The sequence below is a fragment of the Sciurus vulgaris genome (genome assembly GCF_902686455.1).
Source record: "Sciurus vulgaris genome assembly, chromosome: 16".
In the NCBI taxonomy this organism is placed as follows: domain Eukaryota; kingdom Metazoa; phylum Chordata; class Mammalia; order Rodentia; family Sciuridae; genus Sciurus; species Sciurus vulgaris.
Window position 1 is genome coordinate 11,355,318 of NC_136477.1, and position 16,673 is coordinate 11,371,990.

A 16,673-nucleotide genomic window follows, 5' to 3' on the forward strand; every position below is an offset into this window, starting at 1 on the left:
AAAGCACATGTCGTTTACTGGATGAATGAGTAAACACAATGGGCTACATCTATACAGTGGAATAGTATTCATCATAGAAACAAATGAAGTACTGACACCTGTCACAGTATAGATGTTCCTCTATCAACTCTGTTAGGTGAAAAAGTAGGTCATAAAGATACCAGATTATCTAATTCCTTCATATTAAAGTTCAGAATAGGAACTCTATCCTATTCTGGTTGTGTAGGGTTTGAAGGAAAAATGAAAGGATAGTTAATGAATACAGGGTTTCTTTGGTTGTTACTGGTGATGGAAATATTCTAAATTTGTGAGATTGCAAGTACAAGTGAATATACTGAAAAAAATTAATCATACACATTAAAGGAGTGTATTTATAATATCTCAGCAAACAGTTTCCAATAAAAGATACATCAGGAGTTTTGATTCCATTTTAAAGCACATTGAGTTCCAATGGACATCCAAAGTTTACACAGCCTTTTATTTTTTCTTACATCAGCAAAATAGGAATTCAATTTGCCTTAGGGCTAGCATAGCCACTTACATTTCAAAGTTCACTAGGAACACCTTCAAAAATTATCAATAAGAAATTGCCTTGCAAGTTTGGGACTATAGCTAACGGTAGAGTACTTGCTAACATGCGTGAGACCCTGGGTTTAAAAAAAACAACAACCCAGTTTCTAATGTAAATTGCATGCCTCAGACTTTATAACAAGAGCACATAGCTTCTTGTTGGTCGAATAAGAGTCACTGTACCTAGTCTAGGACTGTGATGTTCTATGTCCCCAGCCCTTCTATTTTCTTTAAGACAGGTTTTCCTAATTTGCTCAGGCTGGCTTCAAAATTGCCATCCTCCTGCGTCAACATCCGGAGTAGCTGGGAGTACAGGTGTGTGCTGTCGCGCCTATCCGGTTTGAAAGGTTACTTTTAAATGTTTGTGTTCGTTGTAAACAGAAGAGTTCTAAAAGGCCTGGGGGACTTATGCCAAGCCTCTGACCCTCCGAGGACACTGGAACCTGCGATTCCAGTTTGACCTGATCTGGGCGCCCCTCTTAAATTGAACAGGGCTTCATTCCATGTGAAAAAAGAGTCGGATTCTCTGCGCACACTTGTGACCACTCCGCAGGAGCTGTGCGGAGAAGCCAGGGTGGGTTCTAGGGTGGGGAACAAGTTCTGACGGAGCCGAACGCTGCTGGTAGAGTCACGCTCTGGCCCACTGGGGAAGCCTAATCTGCCAACATGCGTGACCTCCTTCCTCGCTGTCATTCATTCAGAAGGGGGCGGGCCGTATGGACGGTCCAATCAGGCACTTCGCAGGAAAGCGCCGCGGAAGGACGCCACGGAACGTACGTGGACGTCTCTACATTTTCCGGTTGCCCTTGGGGGCCGGTGTAGCTGTGCTGCGTCGGCAGTTGGCCTGTGGCCTGCGCTGGAGCTGTGAGGGGACGTCGGAACAACCTAGAGGCCGGAAAATGGTGAGTACGGCGTCCTAAGCCGCCGCGAAGGGGCGGCTGTGACCCCGCGCACCCGACCGGGCGGCCCGGCCTTCTGCCTCAGCTCCGCACTCTGAGGCCGAGGCCGCGGCCACCGCTGGCCGCTCCCTTCTCCGTCCCCTCGGGCCCGCCGGGTGGGGCCGGGCCGGGCGGGGCTGGGCTGGCAGCCGCGACCCCGGAGCCCGGTCGCGACCCTGCGCGGAGCCCTCTCTGGGCAGCTCCGCGGCTCCCAGCCTGTGCGGCGCGGCGGGAGGGCCGCGGGGGCCCCGAGTGCGCGTGGGGAGCGCGCGGGAGGAGCGCTGGGCCCGAGCCCCCAGAGGCCCTCCGATCTCAGCGGAAGCAGACGTCCGGGCCTGCCCGCCGCTGAGGCTTCGAGGCTGAGAATCCCTCGATTTCGCGATCCTTCGGATGTTGCCAAACCCAACCCGCTCTCCGGCTCACACCGTTATTAACTAAAATGATCTTTCCGTATGCACGTGCGCGCAGTTTTCTGTTTGTTTTTTGTTTTCTGCGGTGTGGCGGATGCAACCCAGGGCCTCGCGCATGCCAGGCAAGCGCTCCACCACTGAGCTGTAACCCCAGCCTTGTTTGTGGACTTTTCACTTGAAAGTTAAGCAGAGAATAACTACCCCACGCTCTGCTGGAGGGGCGAAAGGTCCTGTGCCTCTCCTTTTTCCCCCTAAGCAGAATGTCCTTTTTTTCCTTTTCCATATTTTTTATTCGTGCGTTGTGGTTGTTCATAACGATGGGATTTGTTACCTATTACACATGCACACAATATAATTTGAAGCAGGCTGTCTTTGAGTTGAGGGTCCCCTTTGGAAACGTTACAGGTGATGTGTCCTCAGCTCACCTTCCTGTCTTCCTGGTCCTGAGTTTTTGAATGGTCTCGGATTGACCCAGCATGGGGTGTCTAGTGAATGCTAGCCCCATAGTCACTCCTACAGGACAGTGTGAGGTGCGGGGTGTGGGGCCTCTCGGAGGAGCAGCTGGAGGTCCTGGGACTGGCAGTAGTCTTTCTTATCTACCTATTTAACTGCTTGGGACAGTCAACTTTTTTTTTATTTCACAGTCCCAGGTTCCATTCCTCAAGAACCAGTGGTGATCAACCAGCCAATTGCTGGTATGGAGGTGACAGGACAAATATTATTACTGCCTTTTGTGATTCCTTAAGATGGTGAAGGGAGGAAAACTGCCCCAAGAGGACAAGGAAAGCTCACCCCAGGAAGGTGGTGCAGGAACCTGAAAAGAATGCACTTTGGGGGCAGGGTTGGTGGCCCAGTGATAGAGCACTTCCATAGGATATGTGAGGCCACTGGGTTCAGTCCTCAGCACTACATAAAATTAAATAAAGACAGACTGTTTGGAGCATGATATTCCCTTTTAAAAAATGCACTTTGGTCACACCTGGGGCAGATCTCTTGGGAAGGTGGACACAGCATTTCATTGAACAGGATGGAAGTGTGTAGTCCTCTGCTGGGTAGTCTGTCCTGACACTAGTTTCAGATATATGTGTGTTCCAGGTCAACATAGTCCCTCCTCAGGTTTGTCACCTGGAAAGAATCCCCCCCCCCACCACTAACTTTGTCACTTTCATTAATTGTGAAACATTGTTTTATCAGTAGTGATTGAAAGATATTTCCAAAAAGACAAAAATAAAGATCCAGTTTCAGAAAAAAGTTAGATATCTACTCATATTCCATTTGTTAAAAATTCACATTTACCTCTTTTCTTCCCCAGTGTATGTGTGTTCACTCTCTCAGGTGTGTTCTTTGGGGGATTTCAAATGGAATTCCTGGACTTGACCTTGAAAATGCCACAGGGGAAAGAACTAGGAACATACCCTCTTTCATGATGTTTGCAGATAATGAATGCATTTACACACACACACACACACACACACACACACACACACATATCATGGTAGACGAATTTGTTTATTGCAAAGAATCACCAAAAGTTAGTTCCTCTGCAGGTTGAAGAATTTGTGGCAGTGAATAACTGTTCTGTTTCCTGTTATCTGGACTGAGAGATGTAGTGAATCATATGGAACAGGGCGTGGCAACATGTAGACATGTTCAACTATTTACTAAATTATTGATCATGGAAATAATAGTGAAATTACCTTTTTTTCCCTGAAAGACATACTGTGCTTTTATTGTGTGCCATAAGAGAAATTATTTATGTGCATCCATTTCTCTTTTTAGAGTGAGTGGCTGGGAATCAAGAGGTCTGGGGCCAACCCAAGGCCAATCTTGAACTTACAAATGTGAAGTCATTGGTTTGTTTTTTTTTTTTTTTTTAAAGTTGCTGATGGACATTTATTTATTGTGGTACAGAGGATCGAACCCAGGGCCTCACACGTGCCAGGCAAATGCTCTACCACTGAGCCACAACCCCAGCCCAAGTCATTGGTTCTTGCTGGGGAGTCTCCTCTGCAGGTGTTTCAGACTGCCTGTAGCCACCACTGGGATTTATTTGTATTGAGTTTGTATTCTGGAAGCTTACTAAAAATATTAAATATGAATATATATAAAACAATTACATAGTCCATAGAAACATCAAAAAGGGAACAGCAGTGGGGCACTGTGGTACATGCCTGTAATTCCAGTGATTCAGGAGTTTGAGGCAGGAGGATTGCAAGTTCAAGGTCAGCCTCAGCAACCTAGCAAGACCCTGTCTCAAAATTTAAAAAATAAAAAGGGCAAGGGATGTATCTCAGTGGTAGAGTGTCCTTGGGTTCAATCTCCAGTTAACCCCTGTGCCCCCAAAAGGAAACATCTGTGTAATTGCAGCCAGACTGAGACTTAGAAAAACACCTTCCCACCACACACCCCATTGAAATGATGCCTGAAGGCTGCATCTCCTCTCTCTAGATGGAGCCAGTCTTATAAATTCTTAGATAATCTCCATGTTTATCTTGCTGGTTTTATAACCTGTGTATGCATTTCTTTTTCAGTATCTTATTTTTGCATGTTTTATGCAAATTATAACATCCTCTGTATAATAGTATGTGTCAGGTTTCTTTTTTGCACAGTTGAACTATTTTTTCAGAGCTTTTTTAATTTTACAGAAAAGTTGAGCAGATAATCCTTTCTTCATGGCTTATAGTTTCCCATTTTTAATATCTTGTATATGTGTAGTGTATTTGTTAGTTATGAATTAATATATTATGTTTGATGGTGAGAATTAACAAATACATCATCATTCATGTAAATCCATACTTTACTTTAGGATTGACTCCTTGCTTCATTTAGTTCTGTAAGTTTTGACAAATATGTGTGTCGTGTACCCACCATCAGTATCATAACTTTACTGTCCTAAAAATGAATTCCCTGTGCTCTATCACCCTTCCCTTCCTCCATTACTACTCCCCCCATCCCCCAGTAAATACCCTGGCAACCCCTGAATTTTTTTTTTTTTTTTTAATGTCTCTGCGGTGCTCTACTTGGAATCATGCTGTAAGGCAGGCGTTTTGCATTGTCTTCTTGCAGTTAGTAATAAGCATTTAAGGTCCCTCTGACTTTGTGACTTGATACTCATATCTTTTTAATGACCAAATAATATTTAAATTTTTTTTTATTTGTTCTAATTGGTTATACATGACAGTAGAATTTATTTTGACATATTGTACACAAATGGAGCTCAACTTCTCATTCCTCTGGCTGTACAAGGTGCCGAGTCACACCAGTGGTGTGATCATACATGTATATAGGGTAATAATTTCGGCCTCATTCTACTGTCCTTCCCATCCCACCACCCTACCCCTCCCCTCATTCCCTCTGCATAATCCAAAGTTCCTTCATTTTTCCCTACCCACCTCCCACTGTGGATCAGCATCCGATTATCAGAGAAAATATTTGGCCTTTGTTTTTTGAAATTGGTTTATTTCACTTAGCCTGATATTCTCTAGTTCTATCTATTTACCTGCAGATGCCATAATTTCATTTTTCTTTAAGGTTGAGTAATATGTATCATTCTGTATATGTACCATGTCACTGTAGTATGCAGATTTTAGGTCCTTTGGGTATAAAACAAGGAGTGGGATAGCTGGGTCAAATGATGGTTCCATTCCAAGTTTTCTGAGAAATCTCCATACTGCTTTCCAGAGTGGTTGCACCAATCTGCAGTTCCACCAGCAATGTATGAGTGTACACATCCTCACCAACACTTATTATTGCTTGTATTCTTGATAATTGCCATTCTGACTGGTGTGAGATGAAATCTTAGTTTTGATTTGCATTTGTCTAATTGCTGGAGATGATGCACATTTTTTCATATGTTTGTTGATTGATTATATTTCTTCTGTGAAGTGGTATTCAGTTCCTTAACCCATTTATTGATTGGGTTATTTGGTTTTTTGGTGTTACATTTTTTTTTTAAGTTCTTTATGTATTCTGGAGGGTAGAGTTCTATCTGAGGTGCGTGTGGTAAAGATTTTCTCCCATTCTGTAGACTCTCTCTTCGTGTTATTGTTTCCTTTGCTGAGAAGAAGCTTTTTAGTTTGAATCCGTCCCATTTATTTTTTATTTATTTATTTATTTTTTTGGGTGCTGGGGATCAAACCCAGGGCCTTGTGCTTGCAAGGCAAGAACTCTACCGACTGAGCTATCTCCCCCCCCCCCCCCCCCCCACCCCCCGGTCGGTGCAGGGTCTCTGTTCTAGTGCCTGTCTTTGATCCACTTTGAGTTGATTTTTGTGCAGGGTGAGAGATAGAGGTTTCATTTCATTTTGTTACATATGGATTTCCAGTTTTCCCAGCACCGTTTATTGAATAGGCTATCTTTTCTCCAATGTATGTTTTTGGCACCTTTGTCTAGTATGAGATAATCATATTTATGTGGGTTTGTCTCTGTGTCTTCTATTTTGTACTATTGATCTACTATTTTGGTGCCAGTATGTCATTTTTGTTACTCTTGCTCTGTAGTACAGTTTAAGATCTGGTATTGTGATGCCTCCTGCTTCACTCTTCTTGCTAAGGATTGTATTGGTTATTCTGGGACTCTTTGATAGTAATTTTTGACATCAGGTTGTCAATACAACTTTATTCTCAAGTATATTGTGTTGGTAATTTGGAATCTTTTACCTTTCCATACAAACTTTGATTCTAAAGTATTCCGTCTAGCGGAACCAGCACAGAGAAAGGAGACACCACCAATCTTTAGTTGACGAGATTTATTGCGTCCTCCCTGTTTCTCTGTCTTCTTTGTTCTACCACTATCTCCCTTCTCCCTCTCTCTCCCTCTCTCCTCCCCCTCTCCTCCTAGCTTATCAGCCAATTATAGCAAAGCTTTTTCTCACGCAGGAGAGCATGCAGAGGAATGCCAGCATAACACTATATAAATCACGAGCTGTCCAGGTGCGGCATGATACTAGATAGCCAATCCTTGAGCTTGGCGTTAACATGTCATAAGTCTCCAAGGAACTAGTAAGCAAGCAGCCTTTTTTGGGTACCTCCTTATTTTGGTAGCCAGTGCCCTTTGGCTCACTGCCAGGCGCCATCTTGTCCAAGACAGCCCTCAGCACTAAAGTTTAAAAGCAGTTCTAGTTTTCTGTTGTTCCCTCCAACCCTTTAACCCTTCTTTGTTGGGGACCAAACCTAGGCCTCACATGTACTCGGCACATGTTCTCGCACTGAGCTACAGCCTTAACCCTTGATTCTAGTTTTCTAAAAACTGACTCTAGTTTTGTTTTGTTTTGTTTTTTTCATAACATACTTTGCTAGAATAATCCTAATTGAGATGGTGTTGAATGTAGTTCAGAATGGGGAGAACTGGAGATCCTGACAGTGTTGTGACTTCCTGTCAGTGAACTTGGAATACCTCTCCATTTATTTTGATCTTGTTTATTTAGGCCATATTTAGAATTTCATAGTGTTCATCATGTAGATGTCACCAGATTGATGCTGTGGTCTGAATGTTAATGTCCTTCCAGAACACATGTCAAGGTTTAGACCCCTGTGCAGTAATATTGAGAGAACTTTTGGGTTGGGGAAGTAGCTTGGTGGCAGAGAGGGTTTGCCCAACATGCATGATGGCCTGGATTCCATCCCTAGCACCAGGGAAGAGGGAGGGAGAGGGAGAGGAAAACTGTTGACTTTTTGTTTTGTTTTGTTTTGTTTTTGTGGTGCTGGGGATTGAACCCAGGGCCTTGTGCTTGTAAGGCAAGCACTCTACCAACTGAGCTATCTCCCCAGCCCAACTGTTGACTTTTTATGTTAATCTGATGTTGTACAACCTTGCTATGATCTGTTATTAGTTCTATAGAAGTTTTATATTTGTTCTTTGGATTTTGGGCTTTTATGGTATATAATTCTTTTTGTATGTTGTTGGATTCAGGTTTTCTGATATTTGTTGATTTTTATGTCCATATTTATGAGAGTTCGTGCTGTGAGGTTTTTTTGTTTTTTGTCTTTTTGTCAAGTCTCTTATCTAATATTGCCATTAGGGTAATGTTAATGTCTCTGGAAGAGATTGTAAGTGAATTGATGTCATTTCTTTCTTCAGTGTTTGGTTTTGGCAAAATTCACCAGTGAAACCATCTGAGTCCTGCCTTCACTTTTTGAAATTATAAGGTGTTGATTCAGTTTCTCAAATTCATATAGATTGGTTCATGTTGTTTATATATCTCTGTGTGCCTGAAGATTGTTTCCTTCAAGAAGTTGGTCCAACTTTTGAAATCCAAGTTTTCAAATTTTTAGACATGGAGTTATTCATAGTATTCCCCCACCTTTTCTTTTTTTCCTTTTTGGTACTGGGATCTGAACTCAGGGACACTTTACTGCTGAGCCACATTCCCAGCCCTTTTTTTATTTTTTAATTTTTCTTTATTTTGAGACAGGGTCTTGCTGTTGTTGAGGCTGGCTTTGAACTTGAAATTCTCTTGCCTCAGCCTTCCAAGGTGCTAGGATTACAGGCATGGAATACTCTGCCCAGCCATCGTATTCCTTTATGGTCTTTTAAACCTTGTGGGATTGGTGGCAATGACCCTTCTTTTTTCTTGTTAGCCTGGCTGTGGGTTCATCAGTTTTGATGTTTGTGTGAGAGCGGGGGCGGGTAGTGGGTCTTTGATCCATTTTGATTTCACATTTGTGCATGGTGTAAGGTTTCATTCTTTTACATGTGATGTCAGTTTTCTCAGCACATCTTTTTTACAGACTGCCCCTTTTCCTATGTATGATCTTAGTTCCTGTGTCAAAACTCATTTTACCGAATTGTGTAAGGGTAACTTCTGGGCTTTCTTTTCCTTTGGGTCCATTCTCTGTTTTATGCCATTACAACGGTTTGTTTATGTTGTGTTTTGTGTGTGTGCATTTTTTTTAGTTGTGAGGGACACATACTTATCTATCTTTACATGGGGCTGAGTTATCGACCAGGGCTTCACACATGCTAGGCTATCACTCTACCACTGAGCTACAACCCCAGCCCCAGCTGCACGGTTCGATTATCACATCTTTGAGTATTTGAGTTTATTTCCACCAGTATTCATAAGGCCACTTCTCTGCACTTTCCTTCTTCTTGAAAGGTCTTTGTCTTTGTTATCAGGGGCAGATTTATTTTTCTAAATGTTTTATTAGTGCATTGTACTTATGCACAATAGTGGGGGTTCATTTTTACATACATGCATAGAATTAATTTGCTCCATTTCAGTCCCTAGTGCCACATCTTCTCTTCCTCCTCCCTCCCCCCTTTCCCCTTCCTCTGCTCTACTGGAGATTTGGTGATTTATAAATACAGAAATGTATTTATGACGTTTTGGAGGTAGGGAAGTCTAAGATCAGGAACTGGGGGTTAGGTGTTATTGAAAGTCTTGTCTCTGCTCCCAAGGTGGCACCTTGGTTGCTGTGTCCTTATGCAGTGAAAGGCCAGAAGGGTCAAAGGGCCTTTCCTGACTCTCTCCAGTCATCTCATAAGGGACTAATCCCTTCAGAAAGTCACAGTCCTTGTGGTCCAATTACTTCCTAAAGGTGCCACCTCTTCATACTGTTGTTTGGGGGGTTAAGTTTCATCATAAATTATGGAAGGGGACACACACATTTGAATCATCACAGGGTTTTGATTATTGCTGCACAGTTCTTATTAAATGTAGGTAGGCTCAGATTCTTTTGTTTCTAGAAATTAGTCTACTTCATCAGTGTAATCCAATTTGTTTCTGTACCCCAAGAGACTTTGCACATAAGCTGTGAGCTGTGCATTTCTTTCATTTGTGTTTTGCTCTGTACAGGAGCCTTGTTGCTGTGGTGGTATGGTGGTGGGAGGGGCGGCAAAACATTCCATTGACCTATGATTTGGCCTCATTTTTAGGAAACCTGTGTTCCTGGGTTGTGACTTCTTAAGTACTTCTTAGTCTTCCACCCCCTTAGTTGCTACAGGAAAGTTTAGAGCAAATAGAAGGTTTGGTCCTTGGTCACATCTCTGTTAGGTTTGGGAACATGTGGTCAGCCCTCAGTATCTGTAAGTTTTGTGCCTGCAGATTCAAACATCAGGGGGTAGAAAATATTTGGGGGGGAAAAATCCTTTCTGTTTATTTTAGCCAGCTTTTTTGCTGCTGTGACCAAAGGGACCCGACCAGCACAATTGTAGAGAAGGAAATGTTTATTTGAGAATTCTCGGTTACAGAGCTCTTAGTCCTAGAAGGCTGGATCCAATTCCTCAGGGCTCAAGTGAGGCAGAGGGAAGCAGCTCACATGGTGATCAGAAAGCAGAGAGTGTGCATTCTCCAGATACAAATATATACCCAAACCAACCCCTAATTCCCACCTTCTCCAGCCACATCCTATCTCTTCAGTTACCACTCCAGTTAATCCGATGAAGAAATTATATCACTACTATGGGTTAAGACTCTCACAACCCAATCATTTCTCCTTTGAACCTTCTTGCATTCTCTCACATATAAGCTTTTGGGGGACACCTCACATCCAAATCATAATATTGTACTGATTATGTTTGGTTGTTTGTAATTGTCTTCTAAACATTCTGGTAGGGTTTATGGAGTTATACTACAGTAGAACACTATTTATATATAACATGTACATCGTAGTAGCTGTTGTAAGTCATCCAGAGACAATTTAAAGTCTACTGGAGGCTGTGCAAACACTATGCAATTTCATATAAAATATATTTTAGCATTGAGCAGGGATGGTGGGGGGTCCTAGAAGTGATCCCCAGGGAATACTGAGGGGTGGCTATAGTTTTTGTTTTGTTTCTGCAGTGTTCTCCTACTATTGAGCTGTATTTCTAGCCCTATAGTTTCTCTCAGAGGAAGGGTTTATTAAAACAAACCCAGTTCCTTGGACATCTTTCAGAATGGCTTACATTTCCCCACCCCTGCTGAAGCAGGCAGTGATTTTCTCTGATCTTCTCTGGGGACACCTGGTAGGATTTCTGGAGGTAAAATAAAGGGGCGTGTCCACCCCACGATTGGTCCCCATGATTTGTTTTTTTTTTTACTTCTGAAGCTATCCTACTCAGCTTCTAGCAGTTCACCAATAACAGTTTAGTTTTCCTACCCTGGTAACTGTTCTTTGCAGAGGTTTCTGCTCTAGCAAGTTGTATTTTATGGGTCTTTGTCTCTGTCTCTTCATTTGGGGACAGCAGTTTTCCTGTAAATACATTTCTCTAATGGATGTAAGAAGAGTTGCTGATTTACAACTTGTTTGCTGTCTTGTTCTCTGGATGTGAGTATTACTGTCTGTGTCATTAGAGGCCGTAGTGGAACTGAGAACTATCTGACTTCACTTTTTGATTTTAACTGATAACTTTTTTCCTTTTTCTTTTTTTGTGGGGCCTGGGGATGGAGCCCAGGACCTTGGGCTTGCTAAGCAAGCATTCTACCACCCAGCCATGCCGCCAGACCTACCGACAACTTGTAGACCTCAAACCTCCTTCATCCCCTTGTGCCCCACATCTGGATATGGTGATAGGAAAGCTAGTTTGCTCCTCTTTTCTCAGGGACAGGATAGTTAGTCCTTGTAAGCTTGACCTCACACTAGCTCACCCCTTAACCTCAAGGAAAATCCCAGTCAGACTTCCTTCCTCCCTCTCAAGGTCTTTCATGCCTGCCTTGAGCCTGCTGCCCTGCTCTGCCTGGTGGCTGGCATGCACTTTGTTCCGCACTTGCTGGGGAGCTCGTGCTGTGACTGGTGTTGTTCTGTATTTGTTGCCAAGTAGGTTAAAACTCAGATTGCCACAAAGAAAGTAAATACACAAATTATGTTCTTTTCCAAGCTTAATTCATTACTTAATTTTTGTGTGTGCTGAAGATGAACCCCATGGCCTCACACATACTAAATACATGCCTCTGTCCTGAATGTACCCCAGTTCCTTGGGTTTTTATTTATTATTTATTTTTGAGACAAGGTCTTTCTCAGTTGTCCAGGCTGGCCTCCAATCCTGAACAAAAGCAGTCCTCCCAACATGCCGAAACCAAAGGCATGTGCCACTATGCTTCTCCTATCACTTTCTTTTTTTTTTTTTTTTTAAGTGGGTTTCTTATTTTTTAAAAAAAAAATTTTTAGAGTTCAATCCCCAGCACCACCCCCAAAAAATTTTTTTAGATGTTGATAGGCCTTATTGTATTCATTTATTTATATTAGTGCTGAGAAATCAAACCCAGTGCTTCATGTATACTAGGCAAGTGCTTTACCACTGAGCCACAACCCCAGCCCTATCACATTCTTGATTAGATGAATTTGGCCATTTTTAGATGTTGCCTTTATTGGGGGGCAGGGGAATTAACCAGGGCCTCCATGCATGCTAGGCAAGCACTGTACCACTGAACTATAACATTCATTACTTCTATTAAATTTTGAAAAGTAGTTTTTTTTGACTCCTATGATGCTGTTTTTGGGATTTATAAATTTATAGGCCTTGTAATAGGTGACATCTTGATGACATTGAATTCTAACAACATGTACTACCCTTCCACCGGTTTTCATTCTCATTTGACATTGCCCAATTAAATTTATCAAAATTTCCGTTAGCTTGGTGAAATATTTTTCATTAGTGTTCTTTAGTGCTTAATTAATTTGGACTAGGGGAGACCATGTACCAGTTTCCAGTGTCCTCTCACTGTAATCACTTATTGGGCCAACTTTCCATGTAATACACTGAAATGCATAACGTATTTTCACCCAGGGAAGTGCTTCTTGCACGTAAAGAGTGATTTTAGGCAACTTGTTGTGTATGCACCAGCACATAACAAAATTCCAAAATCTGAAGGAAAATGAGAGTACAGCAAATTCTATGTTGTTTTCATAAAACATTTAGGCAGAGTGAGCTACTCTTTATCATTTTAGGCTGATATCAGCAAAGATTGAAGGTCATGAGCAGGGATTTCAAAGGAAACACGGTCTCAGTACTAGAGCACTAAATCCTTCTGTAGGCCAGGTAGTAGTTTTTGTTATAACTGGTACTAGACAACTCTACAAAGAGAAATTAGAGGTGGCTGAGCCACACATCCTACTCTGGAACCCACCGTCCACGGGGTAGTGTCCTGTTCTGCTTTGGCCCTATGAGTAATTCATTTGTCATCTCAATTGCTATGTGGAAGGGTCTGATGACCAAGTCATAAAAATACATGGTTGGAGACCAGAATTGTGAACTTATGAATCCCAGTGCTGGTCTGTCTCACCCTTCCTCCTTTACATACTGTGGGATGTTTTAGGACCCAGTGACCTTTGAGAATGTGGCTGTGAACTTCACGCAGGAGGAGTGGGCTTTGTTGGATCTTTCCCAGAGGAATCTATACAGAGATGTGATGTGGGAAAACCTTCAGGAACCTGACCTTCGTTGGTAAGGATAACAACATTCCTTCCTTAGTCATTTAAAGAATGAGTGTTTCTTTATCATCAGTGGTGTTCAGTGGTTTAAATATGGAAAGGGAATGCTTTGGTAAATAAATAAATCAGCAGGGTCTTAGTGTGCTATAAAATTTCTAAATATTTACTCATAATTTTCTGGTTCTACATTTTAGGAATAAAATGGAAAGACCAGCATATTGAAGATCATTGCAAAAATTCAAGTTATTCTAAATACTTAAAAGAATTCATACTGGAGAACAACCCTACGAATGAGAGACACCTAAGGTACTTTGTGTTCACAAAGGAAGGCAGTGTCTTGGGGAGAAATATAGCATGTTTTAAAATTTATTTTATTTTTAATGAAAACCTTGTTGTTGTTATGTTGTCCAGGCTGTTTAAAAAACTTGTGGGTTTAAGCAACCCTCTTGCCTAACCTCCAGAGTAGCTGGGACTACAAGGCATAAATCATCATGCCTAACTCATGGAAAATATAAAAACAAAGAAACAGAACAAATAAGCCCAGCTTTAAGTTTCTTTGTCCTTCAAAATTTTATCCAGAATCCACATACTTACATGTTACATAGTTCGTAGTTCCCTGTGTATCACCATATTTAAAAATTCCATCTGTCAATATTACTGGTTTTGATAATAGCTATGATCAAGCCCCCTTGCAGAGCATTGATCATTCATGCTCAAGCATTTTGAGAGTGAATAAAGCCCCTCATTCCCTTATAATAATATGTAAGTATAATTCCTATTAATAAATATAAAATTATTAAGAACAAATGGTTAATACTACTTTTCCTTTTTTTCAGAAGTCATCTGGCAGAGAGGAGTCTGTTGAAAGTGAAGAAGTAGTCAGTATGAAGAAACCTGCAGCCAGATTCCAAATCTATCCCCCCACAGAAACAAGTGGAGTTGAACCCCATGACAGCACCACATGTGAAGAGGGGGGTCACAAGTCATTCGTCCCCTAATAAGCACCTGAGAGCTCACACTGGGCAAAAAAAAACACATGACTCTCAGGATGGAAAGAAGTCACGTCAGGGTAAGCAGCGCATAAAGGCCTACATAGTATCATCACAATGGAGAGAAACCGTATGAATGTAAAGAATGTGAAAATTCTTATTTCCCTTGCAAGCTTTCAAAGACACAGGATAAACACACTGAAGATGAAGCTCATAAATGTAAATGTAAAATATGTGGGAAAGCCTTTTATTCTACCAATTTTATGTCAAATACATGAAAAAACTCACCCTGAAAAGAAACCTTATCAATGTAAGCAATGTGGTAAAGGTCTGAGTACTGCCACAGTCCTTCCAAATACATAAAAGGATTCATACTGGAGAGAAACCCTATGAATGTAAGGATTGTGGGAAAGCCCTTCAGATGTCCCAGTGATTTTCGAAGACATAAAAGAACTCACACTGGAGAAAAACCGTTGAGTGTAAACAGTGTGGTAAAGCCTTTGCTCGTTCCAGTTCTCTTCGAGTACATGAAAGAACTCATACTAGAAAGAACACATACTGTGAGTGTAAGGAATGTGGAAAACCTTCGTTTCTCTCTCGACCTTTCAGAGGCATATGATAAGGCACACTGGAGATGGGCCTTATAATGTAGGACTGTTGGAAAGGCATTCATTAGTCTTATTTCATTTCAATACATGAAAAACTACACCACTGGCGAGCGAACTCTATGAGTGTAAACAATGTGGGAAAACCTATAGTAATCCCAGTTCCTTTAGAATCCATGAAAGAACTCACACTGGAGAGAGACCCTATGAATGTAAGGAGGTGTGGGAAAGCCTTCAATTGTCCAAGTTCTTTTCAAAGACATGAAAAAAATCATACAGGAGAGAAACCCTTTGAGTGTAAAAAGTGTGGGAAAGCCTTCAGTCCGTTCCTGTTACCTGCAAATGCATGACGCATTCACACAGGAGAGAAGCCCTATGAATGTAAACAATGTGGCAAAGCATTCAGTAGTTCCAGTTCCTTTGGATACATAAAAGAACTCACACCGGAGAGAAACCCTATGAATGTAAGGAGTGTGGGAAAGCCTTCAGCTGCCATAGTTCTTTCAAAGACACCAAAGGATTCACACTGGAGAAAAACCCTATGAATGTACAAAGTGTGGTAAAGCCTTCAGCCGCTCCAGTGTTTTCAAATACATGCGAGAACTCACACCAAAGAGAAACCCTACGAATGTCAGGAATGTGGGAAAGTCTTCGGTTGTTCCAGTTCCTTTCAGATACATAGAAGAACTCATACTGGAGAGAAACCCTACGTATGTCAAGAATGTGGGAAGGCATTCAGTTGTTCTAGTACCTTCAAAAACACAAAAGGACTCACACTGGAGAAAAACCCTATGAGTGTAAAAGATGTGGGAAAGCCTTCAGCCGCTCCAGTACCCTTCAGTACATGAAAGAACTCATGAAAGAACTCCTGCTGAAAGAAGACCTGCACAAACACCTGAGTGTGGGAAAGCCTTCATTCCTTACAGTCCCTTTCAAAACCTAAAGGAACACTTAACTGGGTGAGGCCCTGTGTGAGGAATGTGGGAAAGCTTTGTTGAGTGCCGCTCTAGCACATTGAGAATGCACGCTGGTCAGAGACCCTGTAAGTGCCAAGGACCCTGTAGTGCCTTTTGTTGTCCCACTTCAGGTCAAAGCCATGAAAGAAGACGTGGAGAATACAAGCAGTGTGCAGAGCTCATCTCCTTATGGGAACATGCAACGTGCGCACTAGGGGCTGAGCGTAGCTCGGCTTGTTGGAGTGCTCGCTTACCAGGCCCAAGGCCCCTGGCTCAGTATTCACTGTGGCAAAGGAAGGGAGAAGGAATTCTTCCTGCATTAAAGACCTGGAAGTGTAAGAAACAGAAGAATGTTTTCAATTTTAACATTACTTTGAAAGTCTTATAAAAACTCCTATATTAGAGAAATCATGCATATTAAGATAATGTGCAAAGCCTGATGCAAATACCTATATAATACTCCAGAAAATTTACATCCTAAAGAAAATATTATTAAAGGTGTAAACTGATATGCTTATCTACCTTCCTCTTTCATTCTTTTCCTTTTTTCTTTTTTTATTTTTGTTTTGTTTTTGTTTTTGTTTTTGTTTTTTGTTTAATACAGAAGTGGGGGCTGCACCCAGGAGTGCTCTACCACTGGGCTACATTCCTGGCCCTTTTTATTTTAAGATTCTAAGACAGGGTCTTGCTGAGTTACCAAGGCTGTTCTTGAACTTGTGGTCCTGCCTCAGCCTACTGAATTGCTGGGATTAATAGGCATGGGCCACTGCACCTAGCTTATATTGATTTTCTTCATTAGTAACTCATTCTTAATGTAGATCTCTATACTTGGAATTTTTACTACTTATTTCCAC

At 41.8% G+C, this 16,673-nt stretch overlaps 1 protein-coding gene and 1 long non-coding RNA gene across 2 annotated transcripts in view; one reads left to right on the forward strand and one right to left on the reverse strand.

Moving 5' to 3' along the window:
• The window catches only part of LOC306646592, an 82,987-nt gene that overhangs the window by 64,944 nt on the left and 1,370 nt on the right, over nt 1-16,673 (reverse strand). The gene's annotated exons all lie outside the window — the stretch shown is intronic.
• Nucleotides 1-16,673, forward strand: part of LOC306646584 (uncharacterized protein) — a 63,834-nt gene that overhangs the window by 7,686 nt on the left and 39,475 nt on the right. The gene's annotated exons all lie outside the window — the stretch shown is intronic.